The following is a 27,983-nucleotide window of genomic DNA, read 5'->3' on the forward strand; positions in this document are numbered from 1 at the left end:
CCTAGGTTCAAGCGATTCTCCTGCCTCAGCCTCCCAAGTAGCTGGAATTACAGGAATGCACCACCGTGCCTAGCTAATTTTTTTTTTTTTTTTGTATTTTTAGTAGAGACGGGGTTTCACCATGTTGGCCAGGCTGGTCTCAAACTCTTGGCCTTAGGTGATCCGCCCGCCTCAGCCTCCCGAAGTGTTGGAATTACAGGCATGAGCCACCGCGCCTGGCCCAAATATCATTAATTTTCACAAGCACTATATGAAAGAAAACCATGATTCAGTACGTAGTTATCTTCAAGGAGAGAAGAACTGCTTACTAAAACTGAGCAATATTAGGTAATTGTGTGAATCCATTCCTAAAGGGCATTTCCTCCACAATGGACAATTATTTTCAGTTGTAGTTGTACGAATGATATATAATGCCACAGCTGAGATCCTGCTGTTCCGAGAAAGTTAAGAGTGTGTCCAGAGAAACTTGAGCAGGTTAGTGAAGCATTCAAAAATGCTGTTGCTTGTGGAAAGGTTAAAATCACTGTGACACTTTAGCATAGAGAAGAGACTACTTAGGCAGCTATCTTCAGATATTTGAAGGGCATTTTGTACAGAACAGATTGGATCTTATTTTTGTATTGCTGCCAGGCACAAATAAGACACATGAAATGGGGCAGGGAGACTTTGTGAGTCAATGAGCTCTCTTTGCATTGCTAAAAGTGCTCAAGATTATCATTATCAGGGTAGAGCTTGTTTTTATTCTTTTTAAATTTATTCCAAAACAAATACAAAACAACTTTACCAAAAAATGAGAGGAAAGAAATAAAGCAGGAAGGTAAAGCAGGAAGATAGGCAGAAAGGAAAGAAGGTAGAAAAGAGAGAGAGCTTGGTAAAAACATAAGGGATGATCTGTTAAAGATTTTTTTCAAGAAGTAAATGGAAAGTAAATTTAAGATGAGTCACTGGTTTCCTAAGAGAATAGGAAGGTTTATCCAATGTATGATCTGGTAAATATATCAAACATGAAAAAAAATTACATAAAAAAGACCCTAAGATACAAAATAGTCAATGTTGATGGTACATATGATGGATATTGTCATATCTTTTTGATAGGATTATGTAGGTTGATACATTTCAACAAACAATAATTTGACAAAATAAAACATTTATAACTTCTGCATCATAATTCTACTTCTGTGAATCTATCCTAGTGAAAAAAAACTTAAGAAGCTGTGAGCATAAGTATATTCATCACAGTGTTTTTTAAATAGTAGAAAATTTGAAATAATATAAATCCAATTATAGAGGAATAGTACATTAACTGCAGTACGTTCAATGAATAGAATGTTATGTTGCCATCAAAAAGATGTTGTCAGCTGGGTGCACTGGCTCACACCTGTAATCCTAGCACTTTGGGAGGCCGAGGCGGGCAGATTGCCTGAGCTCAGGAGTTCGAGACCATCCTGGGCAACACGGTGAAACCCCGTCTCTACTAAAATACAAAAAATTAGCTGGGTGTGGTGATGTGTGCCTGTAGTCCCAGCTACTCAGGACGCTGAGGCAGGAGAATCACTTGACCCTGGGAGGTGAAGGTTACAGTGGGCCAAGATCGCCCCCACTGCACTCTGGCCTGGGTGACAGAGCAAGACCGAGACTCCGTCTCCAAAAAAAAAAGGATGTTGTCAAAGAATGTGTATCAGCAGGGGGCTAAGGCAGAAAGATTGCTTGAACCCAGGAGTTGGAAGCTGCAGTGAGCTATGATCACATCACTGAACTCCAGCCTGAGTATACATAGGCAAAACATTTTTAAAAGGACTTGTAATAATTTACTTGGCTCTCTTCTAAAATTGTGAATAAATTCCATTCATATACCTCAGTAACATTTCCCACATTTTCCTCTTCTTTTCAATTCTCTGCAACCCCACATTATTCTGGAGCCTCTTACTTATAAACCACAATCCAATATTCCCCTTTCCCCTTTTCTCAGCTGCTTTCTTTCTCTCTATCCCCCTCTATCAGTTATTTTTTTTTAAGTTATCCCAGATCAATTTAGCTTTTCTCTCCCCACCTTCACCCCTTCCCAGTTTTGAATTCTGCATCTCAAAAGTCCATCACTACAGCCTGGCAGAAGATGAGCCTTCTCTGGGGGAAAGGAGGCAGAGGCTGGAATGAAACACACAAAGTCAGCATTCTCTCTGGTAGAGGGAAGGTCATCTCCACATTAATAATTTTTTATCCTGTTTAATTATAAACAAGTTAACAAAATTTAAGATACCAAATATTGAAACTTGGTACTCAAGTATTATTGTCAAACTGGTTTTGGTTCAAATATATATACTCCCACCAGAAATACATTAAAATATCCATAATATATACCTTCATCAGCATTAGGCATTTTATTTCTTAGTCTCCTTTTTCAGGTAAAACTAAGAAAAATTATGTTAAAATACTGATAAATACACAATTATAATATTAGCATAAGTGGTAGTGCTGACATGTAAAGGACTAGAAAGGTCTCCCAGACAGAAGGGCCAGGATTTTACTATAAAAATAAAATTTACTTGGAACTATGTCTTAGGACCCTGCCAATTTCTTGCTGAGTTAAGATGTATGATTTACATAAATCCTTGTTACACTGAGGGGCAAAAGAGATAAGAAGTAGCCAGTTGTTAATGGGGAATATGTCAAGAGGAAGGAAAACAGAAGTAAAGGCTGTAAGAATACTTAAAATGCTTCCTTGTTTTTGAATTTTTAAAAATTTCCATTTCTAAACATAATTGATTTTACTAGAGCCCTGCTGCTGTCTTTGATTAAATGAGAAAAGATTAATTGCTAGACTCTGCACCCCACTAGATGCTTCCTGTAATATCCTGTTTTCTGTTAACTACTTAATCAATAATTTAATTAAAAATCAGTAGAATTACAAGTATGTAGGATAAAGTCCCATGAGGTCCTGGAGGGGCTTTAAAATACTTTAGCAACAAAAAGAAAGAAAATAAGGGTAGCTAAAGCCTATATGACAAAATTCCAATAATTTTCAAATCTGGGTGGTACACGTATGAGGGTTCATTATGCTAGTCTTTTTGTAATACTTTTGTGAATGTTTAATATTTTTCGTAATATTTAAATCAGTAATATGATGAAGGCAATTTTGAGCTGTTTTTAAAAATAAAGTTTCTAAAACTAAAGTTTTCTATCAACTTTTTTTATATTACATCTTGATTTATCGATTTATGTAGAATAAATATAGATAAAAATATAGATGAGTTCTTGACATATTAAAAAAAGTCTAACTATCCAAGGATGAAAAAATATGCATATGATAAAGATCAGATTCAAGAAATTTTAACATTAGACCTTAAGAAGTAACACCAACTTGCACTTCTTATTACAAGCAAAGAATCCAACGTGCCTTTGAATTGTTTCCAAGATTCTTCGCTTGTTCTTTTCCATCTTCTGCCCCACTTTTCTTGGTCTTGTACCTCAGTCTTGGATTTAGACTTAAACATCCTTTTTCTTCACTCTATTGTTCTCTTGTTTTATTTGAATGGAAAAATGGAAAATAAGCTATGTAGGATTCAAGATAAAACGGCTCTTGCATCAAAAATATTCTTAGAAGAACTGGGACCAATACCAGGAATGGTGGTAACTAAAGAGAGAAGGGAAAAGAACTAACATGTTTTGATTGCCAAGGCAGTATTATGGACATATACAAATAGCAGGGTAAGACATTTTAAAATATTGATTAAAAGAAGCTTATTATTATTTCCCCCTTTTTTTTTTTTGGCAGTGTCTCAATCTATCGCCCAAGCTGGACTGCAGTGGCGCAATCGTGGCCCACTGCAGCCACGACTTCCTGGGTTCAAGTGATCATCCCACCTCAGCCTCCTGAGTAGCTGAGACCACAGGTTCGCACCACCACACCGACTAATTTTTTAATTTTTTTGTAGAGACAGGGTCTCATTATGTTGCCCAGGATGGTCTCAAACTCCCAAGCTCCGGCAATCCTCCCACCTTGGCCTTCCAAAGTGTTGGGATTACAGGCATGAGCCACTGCGCCCGGCCTATTATTTATTTCTTGAAGAGTCACTAGAGTGGCCCAATTCTTTGTGCAAATGTAAGACAAGCAGGGTTCTTTGCCCTGTAATGAGGGTATAGCAAATATCTTCTATGACTCCATTCAGTCAGTCACTCACTGTGATTCTGGGAATGTGAGGCTGACTACTGGCACAAAGGTAGATCAATTTGCATGAGGAACCCAGGGCCTTCTGGGAGGGGAAAAAAATCCTAAATATTTTCTCTGGGATACACTACTCCCTCTTTCTCTGAGATGTGAAATTAGAGAATACTACTGAGCTAGAGAATGTAGGCTTTATTCATCCAAGGGCCAGAGGTAGGGATAGGCAGCATGTCTCCTGAGATTAATATAGAGAAAGGTGTTATCTGAACAGGTAACCCCAACCCTTGGCACTCAAATAATAAAATAATATAGAAGCAAGTAGAATAATAAATATATTTTTTTCCATATAAAGAGTTAAATAATAAATATATTTGTACTTTTTTCCACATAGAGAGTTAGTTGAGGCCGGGCATGGTGGCTCATGCCTATAATCCTAGCATTTCGGGAGGCTGAGGAGGGTAGATTGCTTGAGCCCAGGAGTTCAAGACCAGCCTGTACAACATAGGAGACCTTGTCTCTACAAAAGAAAAAAAATTTTATCCTTCCCAAGAACAAAACACAATTGTCACCTCACATTGGATTTTCCCCTCCCTAACCTTCCATTTCATGGAAATTTAGCTCTAAATTATTCTCTGTATGCCATACTTCTACTTCTTAGGAAAATTACCTATGTGTAAAATAGTGTTGTTTGCACTTAAAAAAAATAATAATTTGGAGTTAGTAGAAGTGAATAAAGCAACAGGCATTCAAATCCCATACTGTCATACTGTCTGCTCCATGGCCAGACTTCCTCATCCTAAATCCTGACTTTGTTTACCCTTACCTTTTTTTTTTTTTTTTTTTTTTTTTTTGAGACGGAGTCTCACTCTGTCGCCAGGCTGGAGTGCAGTGAGGCGATCTTGGCTCACTGCAACCTCTGCCTCCCGAGTTCAAAGGATTCTCCTGTTTCAGCCTCTCGAGTAGCTGGGACTACAGGTGCGCACCACCACTCCCAACTAACTTTTGTATTTTTAGTACAGGCGGGGTTTCACAATGTTGATCTCTTGACCTGGTGATCTGCCCGCCTTGGCCTCCCAAAGTGCTGGGATAATAGGCATGAGCCACCGCGCCTGGCCACCTTCTTATCTGAATGGTTCTCACCCTTGATTTCCCACCTCAAGTTCTATTTTCCTCTTGAAATCTCACCAGCTATCTCACTCCACAGAGACGCTTTTCTGCTTCTGAATTCTTGTTATATTTACCACTCATTTTCATATACTCCCCTATGGCTATATTTTAAGTATATAAACTAAAATTTGAGTTGGAATTTATTTGAAAGCAGTGACAACATTCTGGATCTGTCTGAACTCTTCCAAGGGGTTAATGTGGTGTTCCACATGTAAGCTGAACATTAGACTGAAACGCTAATAATTTTCTCAGAACATATGAGTTCTTCTCCTACCTCTTTTGGCTCTGTTTAGCTTAGTAACAGTCATGGACAACAGCATGCGAATCTTAGAGCTGTTATTGGTCAACCTAGCAACCATGCGGTTCCCAAGGATACAAACTCTGAAGACACACCCTTTTGGTATGGTAATGAATGAAGCTAAAGAGGTAACTGAAAACAAATGTCAATATTAGAACTAGTGTATAATTAACTGTGGCTTTATGGTCTCTGTAGGAGCCACTATTACCCTCTCTAAATCAAACATTTTGCTTTAGTCACATGAGACAAACGTCTTAAACTTTTAAAAAATGAAATAATGAGAACATGTAGAGGAGTATCAAGAACAATATAACAACTAACCATGTACACATAAGTCAGTTTTAACCAATATTATCATTCAGCCATTTTTCCTAAGAAATAAAATATTATAGAACTTGAGCCTTCCGGCAGGCATGGTGGCTTATGCTTGTAATCCCAACATTCTGGGAGGCTGAGACAGGCAGATGACTTGAAGTCAGGGGTTCGAGACCAGCCTGGCCAACATGGTGAAACCCCATCTCTACTGAAAATATAAAAATTAGTCAGGCATGGTGGTGCACACATGTAGTCCCAGCTACTCAGGAGGCTGAGGCACAAGAATGGCTTGAACCCAGGAGGAAGAGGCTGCAGGGAACTGAGATATTGCCACTGCACTCCAGTCTGGGTGACAGAGTGAGACCCCTTTTCTGAATTAAAAAAAAAAAAAAAAAAAGGAATTTGAGCCTTCCCAAATTGTTTTCCTTCCTCTTTCTCCAGTCTAAAGCTGATCTGTATAATTTCCCATTCACGTTTGTGTGTTTTTTTAACCATATATGTATATACTAACACTCTGTAGTACTATTTTGCATATTTACAAATGTTACACAATTGTTATTTTAAAAATAGTAATCTACAAACTGCTTTTTTATTAACGATTAAAATTTCATTAAAAATTAGTTTCTTAATTTTTTATTGTCTCCTTTGATGATCTTTCATTATTTTCTATCCTTATTATTTTTCTTCCTATTTTCTTTGGCTTTGCTCTCTTATTTTTTTTTTTGTAAATGTTCTATTAATACGTGTGATTGAAAAAAATATACATCTTTTCTACATTAGTTTACCTTAAGAAATATATGGAAAGCCTGCTCAACATAGTGAGATCCTATCTCTACAACAAATTTCAAAATTAGCTGTGTGTGATGGTGTGTGCCCGCAGGCTTAGTCACTCAGGAGGCTAAGGCAGGAGGATTGCTTGAGCCCAGAAATAAGAGGCTGCAGTGAACCATGATCACGCCACTGCACTCCAGCCTGGGTGACAGAGACTGTCTTCCTGCGCCCCCACAACCCCAGCAAAAAAAAAAAAAAAGAAATATACAGGACATAGGTTTACTATTAAATCTAAAATGAGGCCAGGCATTGAGGCTTACACCTATAGTCCCAACACTTTGGGTGACCGAGGCAGAAGAATTGCTTGAGGCCAGGGGTTCGAGGCCAGCCTGGGAACCCAGGGGTTTGAGGCCAGCCTGAGAACCCTATCTCTATAGTTAAAAAAACGCACGCGCTCGGGCGAGAGAGAGAGAGCGAGAGAGAAATGATACATTTGCAATTTTGATATCTATGTGATTAAATGGCATGAGAAATAAACAATTGTAGAAGTTTAAGGAAAAGATTATCTTACAGATTATTCTATATCAATATTTACAGAAATTTTTTTCAGCTACATTGAATACCTTTTTTACTATTTTTTTTTTTTTTTGAGTTAGAGTTTCGCTCTTGTTGCCCAGGCTGGAGTGAAATGGCGCAACCTCGGCTCACGCAAACTTCCGCCTCCCAGGGTCAAGGGATTCTCCTGCCTCAGCCTCCCAAGTAGCTGGGATTACAGGCACCCGCCACCATGCCCAGCTAATTTTTTGTATTTTCAGTAGAGACAGGGTTTCACTATTTTGGTCAGGCTGGTCTCGAACTCCTGACCTCAGGTGATCCACCCACCTTGGCCTCCCAAAGTGCTGAGATTACAGGTGTAAGCCACTTGGCCTGGCCTTTTTACTTTTAAGATAATCTATTTTTCCTTTCACTATGACGGGTCTAAGTGTAGATTATTTTATTTTAAACTTCAGTGTACACTATGATTTTCAAGATTTATGACATTTTTAAATTCTAGAATATCCTATTTATTATCTGTTCAAATAGTAGGTCTCATCATACAATTTCTTCTCTTTTTTCCTTTGTTTTAAAGGGTACAAATGAACATCCAGATAAAGAGGTCCTGAACTTCTGCCAATACTGTAGGTATCTTTAGATATGTGGATGCTTAATAAGCACACTGAGATGATCTAAGAATGGAGAGCAAACTTCTTTTTTTCTTTTAATTAAAGAACTTTTCTTACGCCACGTACAGTGGCTCATGCCTGTAATCCCAGCACTTTGGGAGGCTGAGGTGGGTGAATCACTTGAGGCCAGGAGTTCGAGACCAGCCTGGGCAACATGGTGAAACCCTGCCTCTATGAAAAAAATAAAAATCAGCCAGGTGTGGTGGTTCACACCTGTAGTCCCAGCTACTCATGAGACTAAGGTGGGTAGATCAGTTGAGCCCAGGAGGCTTTTTTAGAGACAGGATCTCCTTCTGTCACCCAGGCTGGAGTGCAGTGGTGGGATCATAGCTCACTGCAGCCTCAAACCTCTGGGCTCAAGCAATCCTCCTGCCTCAGCCTCCTGATTACCTAGGACTACAGATGCATGCTACCACGCCCAGCTAATTTTCAAATTTTTGGTAGAGACAGGGTATTGCTATGTTTACAAGGCTTCCTGTATATTTCTTAAGGTAAACTGTTGTAGAAAAGATACTCCACCAAATAATGACTTAAAATGTAAGTATTTCGTTTTCTCATATGTAATCCTGAGGTTATTGGACCAAGTTTTCCGGCTGGTTCTGCTCTATATGGTCATTAATTGGCCCTGATTTTTTCCATCCTGTCTCTTCATCATTGCCTAGGTCAAGAATTCTTAGTCATTTTTGGCCGGGCGCGGTGGCTCAGGCCTGTAATCCCAGCACTTTGGGAGGCCAAAGCGGGCGGATCACCTGAGGTCAGGAGTTCGTGACCAGCCTCAACATGGTCTCTACTAAAAATACAAAATTAGCCAGGCGTGGTGGTGCATGTCTGTAATCCCAGCTACCCGGGAGGCTGAGGCAGGAGAATTGCTTGAACCTAGGAGGCGGAGGTTGCGGTGAGCCGAGATCACGCCATTGCACTCCAGCCTGGGCAACAAGAACGAAGCTCCGTCTCAAAAAAAAATAATAATCCTTAGTCATTTTTGTGCTGTGGACTCCGTTGGCCCTCTAGTTAAGTGTATGGACTCTCAGAATAACTTTTAATGCATAAAATGAAATACATTGGAATCAAAAGAACGATGAATAATAGCCATTGTGTGATTTGATTACCTTCTATGATTCGCCATCTTTAGTTGTTGTTTAATCTCTACTTTTTGGGAGAGTTTGATCTTCTGCAACAGAAAACAGACAGAAATTGCTACTGGGTGTGGAGTTCAGTCATAACAAAAACTTAAAAATACACAGCAATGGCTTCTGGACTAGGTGGTGGACAGAGAATGGAAGGATGCAAGGAGACTGTTGGAGGAGGCTGGAAAAACTGTGAGGATTGTGTAAGTAAAGACTGGAGAAATAGCAAAAACAGCATTAGAGGAGGCTGGAGAGGCAATGAGGCAATTATTGGAAACTAGAAAAAGGGAACCCAGAGTATGCAGTAGCAGAAAAATTATCAAGCTTGTAATCTGTAGAAACTGATTTAAGCATGATTTATCCAACAGCTATTTATTGAAAATCTATGATGTGCCAGACACTGTGATAGGAGCTAAGAGACAACGTTAGCGTTGCAAGAAAACTTAATTTTACCAGTTAACAATTTTCATAATATTGTTGTAAATATTGGTAGCTTCTAGTAATTAAATGTAGTTGGGGTCCACCTCCCTCCCCAAATTTCCAAAAGCCTTGATATCAGTGTATTGTTAAGTGGTATCTTATAATAAACGTAAGTCATAGACCAAATTCTAACAAACATATTCACTAGAATATCATTTTAATATACACAGAAATTATAGTCCTTCCATGACAAAATATAGCATAATTCTATTAAGAAGTACATAGTAAAGGTCGAGGGCAGTGGCTCAAGCCTGTAATCCCAGCACTTTGGGAGGCCGAGGTGAGCAGATCATGAGGTCAAGAGATCTAGACCATCCTGGCCAACATGATGAAAACTCGTCTCTACTAAAAATACAAAAATTAGCTTCGCGTGGTGGCGCTCGCCTATAGTCCCAGCCACTTGGGAGCCTTAGGCAGGAGAATTGTTTGAACCTGGGAGGCAGAGGTTGCAGTGAGCTGAGATCGTGCCACTGCACTCCAGCCTGGCGACAGAGTGAGACTCCATCTCCCAAAAAAAAAAAAAAAGAAATAGTAAGATGATGAAGCAGACAAAAATCATAGTATTAATATTTTTGCAGTAGGTTTGAGAATAAGTTGTTTGTTGTTGATATATTTTACCGTTTTATGTTTTAAGAAGTTTGGTATATTTAATATCTTATAGATTACTTTTATGATTCCAATATAAAATGTCTCATTTATTCAGACTTGCAATTTCAAGTTGCAAGGTATAAGGCAATGTTATTAATTTTATAAACAGTATTTTAACCCCTAAAATAAGTTGAGATTCAATATTAATATGTATACATATTTAATTTGCCAGATTTATAAGTCATATACATTCTTGGGAAATTTTGTCAAATGGACAATTTAAACATTTAACTAAAATTGTAAATGAAACCAAATGTAAATCAAAGTCCTCATAAAAGTAACTGTTAAAATTTGTCAGATTTATAAATTAATAATTTGATTCATAACTTAAAAGCTTAAGAAGGAATAGGTTTTTGAATTTGTAACATTAATAAATCAAATATGAATTTAATAACCTCAAGTAATATTTCCCTGAGTCATTCTCAAGAACATCAAAATATTGTCCTTGACAATCAGGGCGAGTCCAGAGTAAAGTGAAAGTGAGTTTATTAAGAAGTAAAGGAATAGTAAGAATGGTTACTACATAGACAGAGCAGGGCATTCAAGAGCAGACAAAGCAAGAGGAGGAACACATCCACCTTAGGTAGAGGCTTGTTTATATATAATATAAAAAGAAAAAAATGGGGAACACACCAATGGGGAGATGTGCTGTCCTACAAGGGCGTGTAACAAAGGATTGTTCATCTTTGTGTAACTACTGTCTTCTGCAGTAATATATATTATCTTTTTCTTTTTCTTTTCTTTTTTTTTGAGTCAGGGTCTTGCTCTGTTGCCCAGACAGGAGTGTAGTGATGCCATCTTGGCTCACTGCAGCCTCTGCCTCCTGGGCTCTAGTGATCCTCCCATCTGAGCCTCACAAGCAGCTGGGACCACAGGCGTGCGCCACCATGCCGGGCTAATATTTGTGTTTTTGGTAAAGAAAGCGTTTTGTCATATTGCCCAGGCTGGTCTCTAACTCATGAACTCAAGTGATCCGCCCTCCCAAAGTGCTGGGATTACAGGTGTGAGCCATCACTCCTGGCCTGTATTATCTTTAAAGTGAAACTTACTCTTAAACTAAGAATGCTTTTGTTCTTAAGATATGGGACCTCAGGACATTTCCCAAGTTTGTTATTTTCTGTGTCTGTTAAGTCCTGAGTCTGTTCGGTAAACATTATTAACTTGTTTCCTTAACTGTACATATCCTGTTGACTAAGAATGCCTAACCTGGGAATGCTGCCCAGTAGGTCTCAGCCTCATGTTACCCAGCCCTTATTCAGGATGGAGTCACTCTGGTTCAAATGCCTTTGACAACAGCTTTCATTGAAAAGGAATACGATACTATCATATGTGTGTGTGTGTGTGTGTGTGTGTGTGTGTGTGTGTGTTCTTTGGCCTTGTTTTTCTATTTAATTTAATAGCTAAAATTTACAATTCTAAAATTTAATTTGAGTGTTTAAGCATTTTAAGTAATACACTGCTAAAGAGAGAGGTTTTTTTTTTTTTCATTTTTCAGTATTGCACTTCAAGAATTGTCCAAAAGTGACCCAGAGAACTCACTGTAGGCTTCTCAGACAATTAACAGCTCCCTCTCCCAGTGGATAGGGATGCAATGAACTTAGCTGTCCTTAAGCTGGTGGTTTCTTATTCCCTAGCAGGAAGGTTACAATTTCCCATGGGCCCCAAGATCTCCAGGAGGGAGTGGATCTAGGATTTTCTGGGGCCTAAAGTTTATTTATGTCTCTTTTTGCTGATCCTTCTTTTTTTTTTTTTGAGACAGTCTTGATCTGTTGTCCAGCCTGGGGTACAGTGGTGTGATCTTGGCTCACTGCAACCTCTGCCTCCCAGGCTCAAGTCATTCTCCTGCCTCAGCCTCCCAAGTAACTGGCACTACAGGTGTGCACCACCACGCCCGGCTAATTTTTTTGTATTTTTAGTAGAGATGCGGTTTCACCATGTTGGCCAGGCTGGTCTCGAACTCCTGACCTCAAGTGATCTGGCTGCCTTGGCCTCCCAAAATGCTGGGATTACAGGCATGAGCCACCATGCCCAGCCTGATCCTTCATTTTTTATTTCTTAGATAAATCTTATTCCTTAATCCATACCAGGTGACACAGTAGAATTTATCTTTGCCTTCTTCATCTTAAGTGCTACTATTTGTGTGTTGATTCAGTGCTATTAATTTACCTCCGTTTCACATGTAGCTATGGGGAAAATTAATTTGAAATTTTATTCTGGACAAATGCAATGGAACAGTAAGATATAACTCTGTAGTCACAATTATGTGTAAGTGGAATGTAAGAAAGATTAGAAAAATATTTAAAATTAGAAAATTTCATTCCTATCAGCAAATTATGACAGATCTAAAAAATATCTTAGGAATGAAAGTGTCTATTGCTACAAATTATGTGTTTTTACATTATACAATTGAGTAACATAGGCTTAAACTTCCCAGGTCCAATTATATGTGGATTTTCTTCCACTTCTGCCACCTCTAAGACAGCAAGACGAACCCCTCCTCTTCCACCTACTCCTTACTCAATGTGAACACAACCAAGTCGAAGACTTTAATGATGATCAAATTCTACTTAATATTATACATAGTAAACATATTTTCTCTTTCTTATGATTTTCTTCATTTTTTTCTCTATCTTACTTTATTGTAAGAATACATTATATAATACATATAACATGCAAAAAATGTGTTAATTAAATGTTTATGTTATCAGTAGGGCTTCTGGCCAACAGTAGGCTACTACTAGTTAAGTTTCAGGGGAGTTATACATGGATTTTCAACTGCAAGTGGGGTCAATGCACCAACTCACACTTTTCAAGAGTCAACGGTATAGCCCCCCCCTTTTTTTTGATGGAGTCTTGCTCAGTCACCCTGGCTGGAGTGCAGTGGCACATACTTGGCTCATTGCAACCTTTGCCTCCTGGGTTCAAGCAACTCTCTAGCCTCACAGCCACGGCCTCCTGAGTAGCTGGGATTATAGGTGCCTGCCACCACGCCTGGCTAATTTTTGTGTTTTTTAGTAGAGATGGGGTTTTGCCTTGTTGGTTAGGCTGGCCTCGAACTCCTGACCTCAGGTGATCCTCTCACCTCGGCCTCCCAAGTCTGAGATTACAGGTGTGAGCCATTGTGCCTGGCCTGGTATAGCCTTTTTGCACTTATGCAATTAACTTGCCTTTATTATTGAATACAAGATCGTAGCTGAGACTACAGGCATGTGCCACCATATTCAGCTAATTTTTATATTTTTAGTAGAGATGGAGTTTCACTGTGTTGGCCAGGCTGGTCGGGAACTCCTGACCTCAAGTGATTACCTACCTCGGTCTCCCAAAGTGCTGAGATTACAGGTGTGAGCCACTGTGCTCAGCCCTCTGACTCTTATATAGTGTGACTGGTGCTTTTGTGAAGAATATGTTTTTTACTAACATGGTGTTTTAGCATATTTTTCATAACATTTCTCTTTTTGAGGGCTGCATTTAATTACTTAGAGTTGTTGACTTCATCAACTGCACCTTTTCTAGACAATGTATAATCATATAATATGTACTCTTTTGTGTCTGGTCTTTTATTCAGCAAAATTTTTTTGTGATTCATCCATATTGAGACGTGCATCCATAATTCCCTTTTATTTCTGAATAGTGTTACTTTGAAAGACTATGTCACACTACAGTTTGTTTATCCATTTACCTACTAATGGACATGTGGGTTGGATCCAGTTTCTAGCTATTATGAATAAAATAGCTACACATATTCTGATTCAAGTACTTTAGCAGTGGTGAAAATATTCCAAATCTTCAAAGTGATGGGCATTACATAACTACATACATTTATAAAATCTCATATAACCGTGTACCTAAAAGGGATGATTTTTACTGGGTGTAAATTTTACATTAATAAACTTGACTTTAATAATATATGCATATGTATGTGTGTGTGTCTATCTAAAAGAAGCATAGCACTAAGGAAAAAATGGTGGCTACTAAATTAAGAAACTTATGAGGCATAAACGCACTTGGAATTGGTTGCAATACATACATAATTGATAATTGTGTACAAACAAGTTGCTATATTCTACCAATAGAAATATGTAGTTATCAAAAAATTGTGGTTATGTCTGGGTGTGGTGGCTCATGCCTGTAACCCTAGCACTTTGGGAGGCCAAGGCAGGAGGATCACTTCAGCTTAGAAGTTTGAAACCAATGTGAGCAACATAGTGAGACACTGTCTCTATTTCTATTTTTTATTGTAGTTATAAAAGATAAATATCTATATTTATCTGTCCACCTATCTATCTATCCATCTCTCTCTCTATCTATCCATTCAGAAAAACTGACTACACAACTTTTGTTATCGGGAGGCAGAGGCAGGAGAATCACTTGAACCAGGGAGGTGGAGGTTGCAGTGAACCGAGATCGCACCATTGCACTCCAGCCTGGGCGATAGAGTCAGACTTCATCTCAAAAAAAAAAAAAAAACTATTGTTATAAAGTTGATATTGGGCCAGGTGCAGTGATTCATGCCTATAATCCCAGCCGAGGCTGGAGGATCACCTGAGGCCAGGAGTTCGAGACCAGCCTAGGCAACACGGTGAAATCCCATCTCTACTAAAAATACAAAAATTAGCCAGGCATGGTGACACATGCCTGTAGTCCTAGCTACTTGGGAGGCTGAGGCACGAGAATTGCTTGAACCTGGGAGGCAGAGGTTACAGTGAGCTGAGATCGCACCAGTGCACTACAGCATGGGTGACGGAGCAAGATCAAAAAAAATAAAGCTGATATTGAATACAGCAACCAAAAACTTTAGCATTACAGTATGTACTTTCTCTTTGTTCTCAAATATCGATAAGATTTTTAAAATGAGCCTTTTAATAATTATTTTGTGAACCAATCTAAGTGTTTTATAATGGTATTGAAATTTTGCAAACTAGTACTCTCTATTTGGGTTTAATTTTGTTCAAAATCAGTTGCAAAATTTAATTAAAACATTGGAGCATCAAAAGACTTCAGCTTTTTAAGTTTTAGCAAATTCTGATTATTAAAACTAAGCTTTCAAACAGGAAGACATTAAAATTACCTCTATGAAAGCAAAGAAAAAATAGAACATTTAACGAGAATGTAAAATTAACAAAAATTGAATTCCATCATAATAGATTCATTCTTTGAATATATTTTATAATGGAAAGAGTGAAATTGATAAATCCAATAATTTTGCTGCAGCTACGTTTGATAAATTATTCTTACAAACCCTAGAGACAACTTAAGATGGTTTATCTTGAAAAAAAAATCTTTTTTAAAAAAAGATACTATGGACCAGGCATGGTGGCTCACGCCTGTAATCCCCAGCACTTTGGAAGGCCAAGGCAAAAGGATTGCTTGAGGCCAGAAATCTGACACCAGCCTGGGCAACGTAGTGAGACCCCATCTCTACACACACACACACACACACACACACACACACACACAAAAGATAATATGAATGGAGGTTAAAAATCTTTACTTCTGAAAATATTTGAGCCCAAAGTATTTTACATATCAATAAAAAATAAAATTTAGAATATCTTCCATTTAGCAGAATTTTCTCTGAATTTCCCAAGTACCTCAGAATCTGTAGAAAGAATATTTTCTGTATTAAAAATATTATGGTCTAGAAGAACAAATTTGTAGGACTTACTGATTTCAAGACTTACTCTAAAGCTACAAAAATTAAGAAAGTATGTATTGGCATTCACACTTTCTTAATTTTTGTAGCTTTATAGTAAATCTTGGCATTCATTATATGAATATATGGAATATACATAGAATAAATATGTATGTATATGGAGTATATATAGAATATATATGATATATGACATGTGCATATATACACATATATATAGAATATACACATATATATTCTATATATACTCCATATATGGTATGCATATATATACATATATTCTATATATATTCCATATATTTATATAACTTATATATTTATATATATGGAATATAGATGTAAGCAGAATAAAAGGCAGAAATAGAACTATACACATACATGGCCAATTGATTTTCGACAAAGATGCCAAGGTATTTCAATGTGAAAGGAATAATCTTTTTCAACAAATGATACTGGAAGAACTGGTTATTCAGAAATTCTATAGTTTGGATATGGGTTTGTTTGTCCCCAGCAAATCTCATGTTGAAATTTGATCCCCAAGGTTGGAGGTGGCCTAATGGGAAGTATTTGAGTCATGGGGCAGATCCCTCATGAATAGATTAGTGCCCTTCCTTGGGGGTAAGTGAGTTCTCACTCTATTAATTCCTAAGAAAGCTGGTTCTTAAAGAGAGCCTGGTACCTTATCCCTCTCTCTCTTTCCTCCTGTCTTTCTATGTGATCTCCGCAACACCAGCTCCCTTTCACCTTCCGCCATGAATGGAAGTAGCCTGAGGTCCACACCAGATGCAGATGTTGGTGCCATGTTTCTTGTACAGCCTGTAGAACCATAAGCAAAATAAACCTCTTTTCTTTATAAATTTCCCAGTCTCAGGTATTTCTTCACAGGAACACAAAACAGATTAAGACAAGAGGGAAAAAAAATGAAGCTTAATCCTTAATCTTCATTTCACAAAACTTAACTTGAAATGGGTCACAGAATTAAATGTAAATGTTAAAAGTTATAAAAATTTGTGACCTTGGCATAGGTAAAGATTTCTTAGATAGAACATAAAAAGCATGTGCTATAAAAGAAATAAATGAATACATAGGACTTTATCAAAATGAGAACTCTTGCTCTGAAAAATACAACCAAGAAAATGAAAGGTGAGTCACAGAGAAAATATTTGTCGTACATGTATATACTGATAAAGAGCTTATATCCAAAACTCTTACAATTCACAAAGACAAAGAAACCAGTTCTTAAAACTGAGCAAAAAGCCAGGCATGGTAGCACACGTCTGTTGTCCCAGCTGCTCAGCAGGCTGAGGTTGGGGGATTGCTTAAGGCTAGGAGTCTGAGGCTGTAGTGCACTATCCTCACACCTGTGAATAACTACTGCACTCCAGCCTGGGCAATATAGTAAGACTCCAGCTTTAAGAAAAAAAAAAACCTGAGCAAAAGATCTGAAAGGACACTTTACAAAAGAAAATATATGAATAGCAAAAAAAGAAAACAAAAAAAGTCCATTATCTTAAGTCATCATGGAAATGCAAATTTAAATCACAATAAGATACCACTGCCCATCCATTAGAGTGGCTAATATTAAAAAGACTGATAACATCAAATGTTGGGGAGAACGTGAATCTACTAGGACTCATGGATTGCTGATGAGAACGCAAATGGTATGGGAATTTTGGAAAATACTTTAACAATTTCTTATAAAGTTAAACATATAGTTCAACCCAGCAATTCCACTCCTAGGTTTATCCAAAGGAAATGAAAACACATATCCACGTAAGTATTTAAATCTGAGTATTTATAGCAACTTTATTTATAATAGCCCCAAACTGAATCCAACCCAAATGTCTATCAATAGGTGAATGGACAAACAAATTTGTTTCTTTTTATTAAGCAGTATGCCATTGTGTGGATGTAACATATATATATGTATATATATGTATATGTGTATATATATGTGTATATATATGTATATATGTATATGTATATATATATGTGTATATATATGTGTATATATATATATATGTGTATATATATATATATATATATATTTTTTTTTTTTTTTCATTCACAAGCCAAAGAACATTTTGGTTATTTCCAATTTGGGCCTACTATAAATAAAGGTGCTATAAATATTCATGCAGAAATCTTTGTATGAATATAAGTTTTCATTTATTTTGGGTAATCACATAGGACTGGGATTGCTGGGTTAATGGTATATTTAGCTTTATAAGAAACTGCCAAACTGTTTTCCAAAATGGTTGTATTATTTGGATCTCCATTAGCAATGTATGGGAGTTCTAGTTGCTCTGTATTTTAGCCAGCATTTTATATTTTCATTTTTTTGTTTTGTTTTTTAAATTTTAGGTGTTGTTATGAACTCAATTGTGTCCTCCTCAAAATACATATGCTGAAATCTTAACCCTCAATGTGACTGTATTTAGAGATAGGGCCTTTCAGGAGGTAATTTAGGTTAAATGACATCACATGGGTGGGGCTGTAATCCAACAGAACTGGCATCTTTATAAGAGGAAGAAACACCAGGAATTCACGTGCACAGAGGAAAGGCCACGTGAGGCCACAGCAAGAAGGCACCACCTGTAAGCCAGGAAAAGAGGCCTCCCTAGAAACCAACATACTGGTTCTTAATTTTGGACTTCCATCCTCCAGAAATGTGAGAAAATAAATTCCTGTTGCAGTCCATTCTGTGGTATTCTGTTGTGATAGCCAAGCAGACTAGTGCAGATTGTATAGTGTTATCTCACTGTGGTTTTCATTTGTACTTCTCTAGTGATTAATGATATTGAACATCTTTTCATGTGCTTATTTGCATCTTTAGCTCTTTTTATGAAGTATGTGTCTGCACAAAATTCATAACTTTGTGCACCAAAACCAATTCTAAGTACACTTTGCTCCACAGATTTCTTAATTCATTAGGATCATTGTCTTTACCATGATTCTGTGACTCACCAGCGTCTGTGTTTGGATGAATAATTTTTGCAAAAATTATGTTTCAGTGCTGAAAGCTTTCTTTTTCCCACAATGGACAGTTATACAAACTTTAATATAGTGATTACCTTTTATATATTTGATAAAAGTAACTTGTTTTAATTTATGAAAGAAAAATTTAATAAGCTATAAAAATCTCTGTGAAAGCAATAAGACAAATGTATAAAAATGATTTTATTTAGCTGAGTGTGGTGGCACGTGCCTGTAATCCCAGCTACTCAAGAGACCAAGGGAGGAGAATCGCTTGAACCCTGGAGGCAGAGGTTTCAGTGAGTCAAGATTGTGCCACTGTACTCCAGCCTGGGCAACAGATTGAGACTCCTTCTCAAAAAAAAAAAAATGATTTTATATCTTCTTTTTCCTAGGTGTTGACTTACTGGAACAAGAGCAAAATCTGTATTAGATGAGAGACTCTAAACTTCTCCATAAGTTGGAGTTCAATAATAATGTTTTTTAAGGTCATTGGAGACTTCTGTGAGCATCCATCCACCACAAATAACTCCACATCTGTGTTATCTGCTTTTGTTTATTTATTTATTTATTTGTGAGACAGAGTCTCACTCTGTCGCCCAGGTGGAGTATAGTGGTGTGATCTCAGCTCACTTCAACCTCCACCTCCTGGGTTCAAGCAATTCTTGTGCCTCAGCCTCCCGAGTAGGTGGGACTACAGGTGTGTGCCACCATGACCAGCTAATTTTTGTATTTTCAGTAGAGACAGAGTTTCCCCATATTGGCCAGCCTGGTCTCGAACTCCTGGCCTCAAGTGATCTGCCTGTCTCGGCCTCCCAAAGTGCTGGGATTACAGGCATGAACCAGTTCACCTGGCCTATTGTCTGTTTTTAGATGGCCTATTTGAATTATGTCTGAACATGATACACCTGTAGCCTCATCAAATTTGTTTTTGTTTTGTTTTGTTTTTGAGACAGGGTCTCACGTTGCTCAGTCTAGAGTGCAGTGGCACCATCGCAGCTCACTTCCAGCCTTGACCTCCCTGGGCTCAGGTGATCCTACCACCTCAGCCACCCAAGTAGGACTACAGGCACACACTACCATGGCCAGCTAATTTTTGCAATCTTTTTGTAGAGATGGGGTCTTGCTATGTTGCCCAGGCTAAATTTGTTTCTCCAAATGTAGATATTAGAAAATGTGGGATTCGTTTTCATTGATTGTGAAAGTGCAAGTCCTTCTCTATGTTGTTGCTGACTACTGACAATGCTTTAAAACTCCCATTGTGTAAAGTAAGAATTTCTTGGAGATACTTAGCTCCTGCATTTTCTATTCTGTTAAAAGAAAAATCTACTGCTTCTAGGGTAATATTGCTTTTACATGAGCTAGATACATAATTCCATCCTGAGATATTTGATTGCAGCTGACATCAAGGTAGCATAGGCTACTGTTAAGATACATTGAATAACATGTAATTGTTGTATACTACAGTTTTTTATATTATGCTTACACATGTGTAGTTGAACAAGGCAGTTATTTTCTTTCAACATATGGCCTACGTGGGCTGTGGACTCTTTCTGTTTGCCATACTGCATAGGTCAGTTTAGGTTTATTCCCTTAATTGCTTTGTTTTGAGTTAGTATCGTAGCAAATGCTATCACACTTGCATTCCCAGATCACAGTAACCCAGACCTACTTTCTCTAAGGATGAATTAATTTGCAGCATTGCAGCAAAAAATATTCCACTCTTATTTTTAATCTTGTTTCCAGTCATTCTTAGGTATTTCAGAGTTGTGTTCTCATTTAGTGCTTTGCCAATCAATTCTCCACCTTGGCTGGGAGCAGTGGCTCATGCCTGTAATGCCAGCACTTTGTGAGGCCGAGGCAGGTGGATCACCTAAGGTCAGGAGTTCAATACCAGCCTGGCCAGCATGGTGAAACCCTGTCTCTACTGAAAATACAAAAATTAGCCAGGGATGGTGGCGCATGCCTGTAATCCCAGCTACTCGAGAGGCTAAGGAAGGAGAATTGCTTGAACCCGGGAGGTGGAGGTTGCAGTGATCCAAGATTATACCGCTATAGTCCAGCCTGGGCAACAGAGCAAATCTCTGTTAAAAAAAAAAAAAAAGAAAGAAAAATTCTCCTCCTTCAGGCCCAGTATCATCAAACATAAGGTTTAAGTAAATGAGATTAAGTTATTTCTGAAGCAGTTTTACACTATAGTATGTGCCAACATCACTTATGAGGTTATATCTAACATCCAAACTCAATATATAACTGATTATTTAAAAAAAAAAAGAACTGAGATTGTGCAGTAGCACTATCATAGTTCACTGAAGCCTTGAACCCCTGGGCTCAAGTGATCCTCCTGCCTTGGCCTCCCAAATTTCTGAGATTACGGGCATGAGCCACTGCACCCAGGCTAGTTAACTATTTAAAATTCTAGAAAGAGGCCAGGTGCGGTGGCTCAAGCCTGTAATCCCAGCACTTTGGGAGGCCGAGGCGGGCAGATCACGAGGTCAGGGGATCGAGACCATCCTGGTGAACATGGTGAAACCCCTTCTCTACTGAAAATACAAAAAATTAGCCGGGTGTGGTGGCAGGTGCCTGTAGTCCCAGCTACTTGGGAGGCTGAAACAGGAGAATGGTGTGAACCTGGGAGGCAGAGCTTGCAGTGAGCCGAGATCACGCCACTGCACTCTAGCCTGGGTGACAAAGTGAGACTCTGTCTCAAAAAAAAAAAAAAATTTTTAGAATGAATCCAAAAATCTTCACCTGTTACTCTTTTTACTGTCAATAAGTAATTATTAACAGAAATGTTTAATGTGCTTCCTTCTTCTAGTTACGCCCACTGGGGCCAATGCCAGAGTTGTGACCAGAATGGGGGCCAGAGGGGATGAACCAGCCAGGGCAGAGGCAGCATCCTACCAGCTGCTCCACGTACTCCTCTCACCCCACAGGCTGCAGCAGCTGTGCCACCATTCAATGCTAAAAGTTTTTGTTGTTGTTGTTGTTGTGTTTTTGTTTGTTTGTTTGTTTGTTTGAGACAGGGTCTTGCTCTGCAGCCCAGGCTGGAGTGCGGTAGCATGACCACGGCTCACTGTAGCCTCAACCTCCCCAGTTCAAGTGATCCTCCCAGCTCAGCCTCCCAAGTAGCTGGGACTATAGGTGCACACCACCATTCCTAATTTTTTAATTTTTTGTAGAGATGAAGTCTCACTGTGTTGTCTAGGCTGGTCTTGAATTTCTGGGCTCAAGTGATCCTCCCACCTTGGCCTCCCAAAGTACTGGGATTATAGGCGTGAGCCACCACACCCAGCCCTGAAAGATTTTTAAACGGAATTTACAAAAGCCTTTACAATAATGTTAGATATTTCACTTTAGGCAGAATAATGGCCTTCCAAAAGATTTGTTTTGATTCTAAAAATTGGATGAAGAAACTCTATTACTGAAATTAACTGATATTCTATTTTAAGTATCTGATAACACTGGAAAAAAAACAGCCACCATTTAACTGTTTGCAAAGCCTTTCCTTCTGCTAATGGAGCCAACACCTTAATAGCTATTGCTTCACTTTTCATAAGTGCACAAAAGAAGTTTCAATAAAAATGGGCAAAATTAATTGAAACATTGATCTAATCCAAAGGTGTGCTTCACAAAGTGATATGTAAATAGGCTTTATACATCTTCATATTTTAAATTTTTGTCTCTGGGTACAGTCTTTTAAAATTAAGTATTCACTTTTAAAGTAGGAGCCAATGTTTCTTTAACTGATTTGTTTATTTTGGATTTTCAGTAGTCAGTGATATTACTATGGTCCCTATGGTGGATGTAAATAGTGGCAAACATGCTGTTCAAATAACACGTCCACCATTAATGTTCTTAAGAAATGGAAACACAGTAATTTTTTCATTAAACATGTATGTTATGGGTCGAATTGTGCCCCACCCCACCCCCACAAATTTGTATATTAAAGTCCTAGCACCAGTATTGCAGAATATGATCTTATTTGGGAATAGGGTCATTTTAGGCTTAATTAGTTAAGATGAGGTAATACCGGAGTAGAGTGCCCCTCTAATCCAATGTGACCGTGTCCTTACAAAAAGTAATTATGTGACAGTGTCCTTACAAAAAGGGAGAAATTTGGACACAGTCATGAACACAAGGGAAATGCCATGTGAAAATAATGGCAGAGAATTGGGATGATAGTTTTGCAAGCCATGGACTGCCAAAGTTTGCCAGCAATTCACCAGAAGCTAGGGTAGAGGCATGGAACAGATTCTCTTTCATAGCCCTCAGAAGGAACCAATCCCACTGACACCTTGATTTTGGACTTCCAGCCTTCAGAACTGTGAGACAATGAATTTATGTTCTTTAAGCCACCCACATTGTGGGTACTTTGTTACAGCAACCTTAACAGACTAATACAATTGCTTACATTATTTTTAAGTACATTATTGCTAAAAAGGCTTATTATAAAATAAAAATGCATTACCACTCAATAGTATAACTAAGCCATTTTATATGTGAATTGTGCAATGAATGACAAAACATAGTACTAAAAATTCCTGGCCAGGTGTGGTGGCTCACGCCTGTGATACCAGCACTTTGGGAGGCTGAGGTGGGCAGATCACCTCAGGTCAGGAGTTCAAGACCAGCCTGACCAAGATGGAGAAATCCCGTCTCTACTAAAAATACAAAATTAGCTGGGCGTGGTCATGCATGCCTGTAGTCCCAGCTACTCAGGAGGCTGAGACAGGAGAATCACTTGACCCCGGGAGGCGGAGGTTGCAATGAGCCCAGATCGCAGCATTGCACTTCAGCCTGGGCAACAAGAGCGAAACTTCATTTCAAAAAAAAAAAAAAATTCCCAGACTTCTCAATATACTTTTATAGTAGGACTGTGCCACCTTTATTCCCTGCATGTATCTCATGTACCTCTAACCAATGTACTTCCAACCAACAATTTATTATATTTCTCACTCATCTCCAGGGACTGGCAGACTGGTGGATATGTGCATCTTGCAAGCTAAAACACATGCCAGGCACAGGTCATGGCACAACTGGCTGATAAACCAAGTGGCTGGAAGGAACAGCTGTGTTAATTAATTACTTCACTCACTGCCACCTGAGACCAACTTCAGCTGATCCTCACTGCTCATGTCCAAGTGAACTTTTCTATATTCACAGATTCCCTGAATGGGTATCTTCAAAATGGAGCATAAGTTATTTTATGTCTGGAAAGGGCTGGGGAAAGACTGATAACCTGATCACATTTAAGATTTAACATGTGCGTAGCTGAAGTCTCTGTTTGGTGCACTTACATCTCTCATACTACTAGAAGACACCATGACAGAAGCTGGAAGTATAAAGTGAAGGCTTACCAAAATCATCTCAGATTATTAAAATGCATCTATTGCATTATTATATTTTATTTAAAATGATAATCCTATTTTATTTAAAATGAAAAATCCAGGAAGATGCTAAAGTGAGCGGGCAGTAGGATATGTGGTCACTTTTTTTTTTTTTAGACACAGTCTCACTCTGTCACCCAGGCTGGAGTGCAGTGGTGCAATCATGGCTCACTGCAGTCTTGATCTCCCAGGCTCAGGTGATCCTCCCACCTTAGCCTCCCAAGTAGCTGGGACTACAAGTGCGTGTCACCACAGCCAGCTAATTTTTGTATTTTTTGTAGATACAGTGTTTTGTCATGTTGCTCAGGCTGGTCTTGAACTCCTGGGCTCAAGCCATTTGCCCACCTCGGCCTCCCAAAGTGCTGGGATAACAGAGGTGAGCCACTGCATTCCACCTGTGGGCACCTATTTCATAAGGCTTTATGGTAGATTGTTTCCATAATCGTTCCAAGTGAAGTATGCTACCTTGTATACATACCAGTGGTATACCTAGTACATTTGACCCACAGAACAATTTTTTTAACCAAAATTTATTGGTAATGCAAAATAAACCATCATTCTCTTTAGGCTCTATAAAGATATGAGTCCCCTGTTACTGACTTTGCCTAAAATACAGCAAGCTTTTCTAATTTATAGGCTCAAATTGGTTGTTTTCTTTTTTTTTTCTCTCAGCCACATTTTCCTCAGTTACATCTTTGATTTTCGTTTCTGTTCCCATTGTTCTCATTTGCTCCTCAGGCAATCCTATACTTATTAAATTTGATTTTTTTTTACTCTTCTCCATCTTTATCATCTCCTTTCTCATTATTTTAAGCTGTTTTTGTGGCTTTTTCTTTTTTTAGAAAATTTTCAGATCTGCCCTCTCCATCACAAATCCCATTTTCTCAGTACTTATTCTGTTCTTTACTACTTTCAAAGTAAACTTACAAATAACAAATATAAAAGATACTTAGGTCCCACCCCCAGATATTCCAATTTAATACTCTGGAGTGTGGCCCAAGCAGGTTTTTTTTAAATTGTGGTAAAATATACATGGCATACAATTTGTCATTTTAGCCTCTTTTAAGTGTGCAATTCAGTGTCATTAAATACATTTACATTGTTGGCAACCATCACCAGCATCTATTTCCAGAAATTTTTTCATCTTCCAAGCAGATAATTTTTAACAACTCCCTCTTTGACATGAAAAAATGATTCTCAGAAATAATCATAAAATAAAATGAATCATAATAATGATCAGAAAAGAAATATAGTAAAAATGTTCTTCTATTCAACTTTTATACAATACTGCCCGTAAAAAATAAAGAGCAAATATACGCTAAAAAGCACATTGACTTATTTAATGGCTTTTCTGTCTGCCTAACCATTTGAACTTTGACTCTTTGGCTCAAGCAATCCTCCTACCTCAGCCTCCCAAAGTGCTGGGATTACAGGCATGAGTCACTGTGCCCAGCCTGATTTCTAATTTAGAATCTACTGTATAAATTCAGGAATAGGTAGTGCTATGGGGATTGGAGATAGGATCCAAGGGAGCTCAAATTATTCATAAACGTTGAAAATGTAATTTTGCAACCAACACAGGTAGCTGAGTCTATGTGTGTCGGAGGCAACTATATAATTGGAAATTCTCTGAATTAGCTACCATGTAGAATAAAACGTTTATTTAAAAAGTAATAAAAATGTGGCTAGGTGAGTGATGAAAACAACTCTCAGTGGAGAGGGGAGCTGGAAAGGGGATGGGAAGGGCAGGTCACTCTCCCCTGAGGTTAAGTCACCTCTTAACCTCACGCCTGGTGGCTCACGCCTGTAATCCTAGCACTTTGGGAGGCTGAGGCAGGCAGATCACTTGAGGTCAGGAGTTCAAAACCAGCCTGTCCAACGTGGTAAAACCCCATCTCTACTAAAAATACAAAATATTAGTGGGGCATGCTGGTGAGTGCCTGTAATCCCAGCTACTTGGGAGGCTGAGGCCGGAGAATCCCTTGAAACCAGGAGACAGAGATTGCAGTGAGCCGAGATCACACCACTGCACTCCAACCTGGGCAACAGAGCGAGACTCCATCTCATAAAAAATAATAGTCATAAAATAAAATAAAATGTAATAGTATCTGTAACAATTACTAAAACTAAACCAACAAAATAATTTTTCAGGAAGGAGTATGCTATCATTGCCATTATCTAGAATTAATGGCTCACTGTGCTAATAAAAATCAAAGTAATTTTTAGTAGGTTTTAGTACTGTTTCAAGATTCTCAATGGACAATACATCTGCTTAGTGCCTGCTCTTAAGATAGGCTGCTCTCATGGTCCCGCCCTTGGCACATCACTGGTCCATACTTGGTTAGACCCCTCCCACTGATCCAATGATAGAGGCTGGAGGAAGAGAAATTCTAGGCAGACAGGGGCGGGTCTCTGGCAAAACCCCACCTTCCAGGTGAAAAGCCTGAAACCCAGCGCCCAAAGTGAGAACTTGCATCCCTGTGTGCCTGCTCTTTCCCTCCCTATTGGTTCTTTCTGAATAATGTCTTTCTACCAATCAAATATTGCCTGTTCCAAAGCTATCTACGGCCTTCCCCACCTCATCCTGTGTCTGTAAAGACTCCAGACTCAGCTGGCAGAGGAGAGAAGTGGCCGGATGTTGGGAAGAAGCAAGTCGACTTCAGAGAAAGCAGCTGGATGTCAGAAAGAGGCAATTTGACTTCAGAAGAGAGAGACAGAGAGGTGACTTAACCTCAGGGGAGAGCAACCTGCCCTTGAGACAAAGAGAGGTGACTTAACCTCAGGGGAGAGCAACCTGCCCTTCCCATCCCCTTTCCAGCTCCCCTCTCCACTGAGAGTTGCTTTCATCACTCAATACAATTCTCCACATTCACCATGCTTCAGTTCGTCTGTATGACCTCATTCCTTTTGGGCACCAGAAAAGAATTCAGGATGCACTAAGCACGGGTACCCAAAAAAAGCTGTCATACTGGCCCTTTGCCCTCACTGGTGGAGGGAAGCTGCCCCATGTTACACTGCTGTTTGCAGACAGCAGAGCTAAGGGAGCATTGTAACACACCCTCTGGGGCCTTGGAGTCATAGGCACCCCAACCTGGATGCTGCCGTGGGGCCTGCATGGAGTTTGCTCCTGCTGGTGCTAAAGCAGCTGGTTCCCACACTTGCTCACTTAAGCACTCCCTCCCCTGAGGAGTGGAGCACAGCAGACCCGAGAGAGTGGAGTTTGCTCCTTACGGCACCTAAGTTCTCCCACCTGTGAGGGGTTGAGCAGGGTGGGCTGAGTTAAAGGGGCACTTCTGTCGCAAGTCCTATAAAGGGGTCAAGAAAATATCCTGCAGCACCACAGTGACTCCAGGCTTGGCACTGTGATTTGCTTTGCCCTCTCTTACAGCCTTGAGGTTGCCATATAAAAAAGCCTGAGCTAGTAGGCTTCATGCTGGAGTCATCTGGCCCAACCAACAGCAGCACTAACCGCCAGGCACGTAACTGCATTTTTCAGAAAATCTAGCCCCAGTCAAGCTACCTCACGATTTCAGTCACATGAGTAATTCCCAGCAATACCAATAGAAGAATATCTCATTTGAGTCCAGCTCGAGTTGCGTTGGCCCATAAAATTATGAGCAAATAAAATGGATGATGTTTCAAGGCACTATGTTTTGGGGTTGATTTTTGTGCAGCAATAGGTAATTAATATACCATTGTAAGAAGTTTGGTTTTTATTTTGAGTGAGATGGGAAGACATTCGAATATTTCGAGCCAGAGTGACGTGATCTGACCTT

At 38.9% G+C, this 27,983-nt stretch overlaps 1 long non-coding RNA gene and 1 pseudogene across 2 annotated transcripts in view; both read right to left on the minus strand.

The window, feature by feature from the left end:
- Positions 1–2,216: 2,216 nt before the first annotated feature.
- LOC134807486 (uncharacterized) overlaps positions 2,217–27,983 on the minus strand; it is a 177,269-nt gene continuing 151,502 nt past the window's right edge. Inside the window, exons 2-3 of one of the 2 annotated variants that reach the window (XR_010148070.1) lie at positions 9,046–9,107; positions 2,217–3,631 (exon numbers count right to left, since the gene is read on the minus strand). This is a non-coding gene — a long non-coding RNA (uncharacterized LOC134807486). The remainder of the gene's footprint in view (positions 3,632–9,045; positions 9,108–27,983) is intronic. The other variant, XR_010148069.1, reaches the window with a different exon arrangement.
- On the minus strand, positions 18,257–27,323 carry LOC100615117 (leucine-rich repeat-containing protein 34-like; annotated as a pseudogene).

Source organism: Pan troglodytes, chromosome 10, assembly GCF_028858775.2.
Source record: "Pan troglodytes isolate AG18354 chromosome 10, NHGRI_mPanTro3-v2.0_pri, whole genome shotgun sequence".
NCBI lineage: Eukaryota > Metazoa > Chordata > Mammalia > Primates > Hominidae > Pan > Pan troglodytes.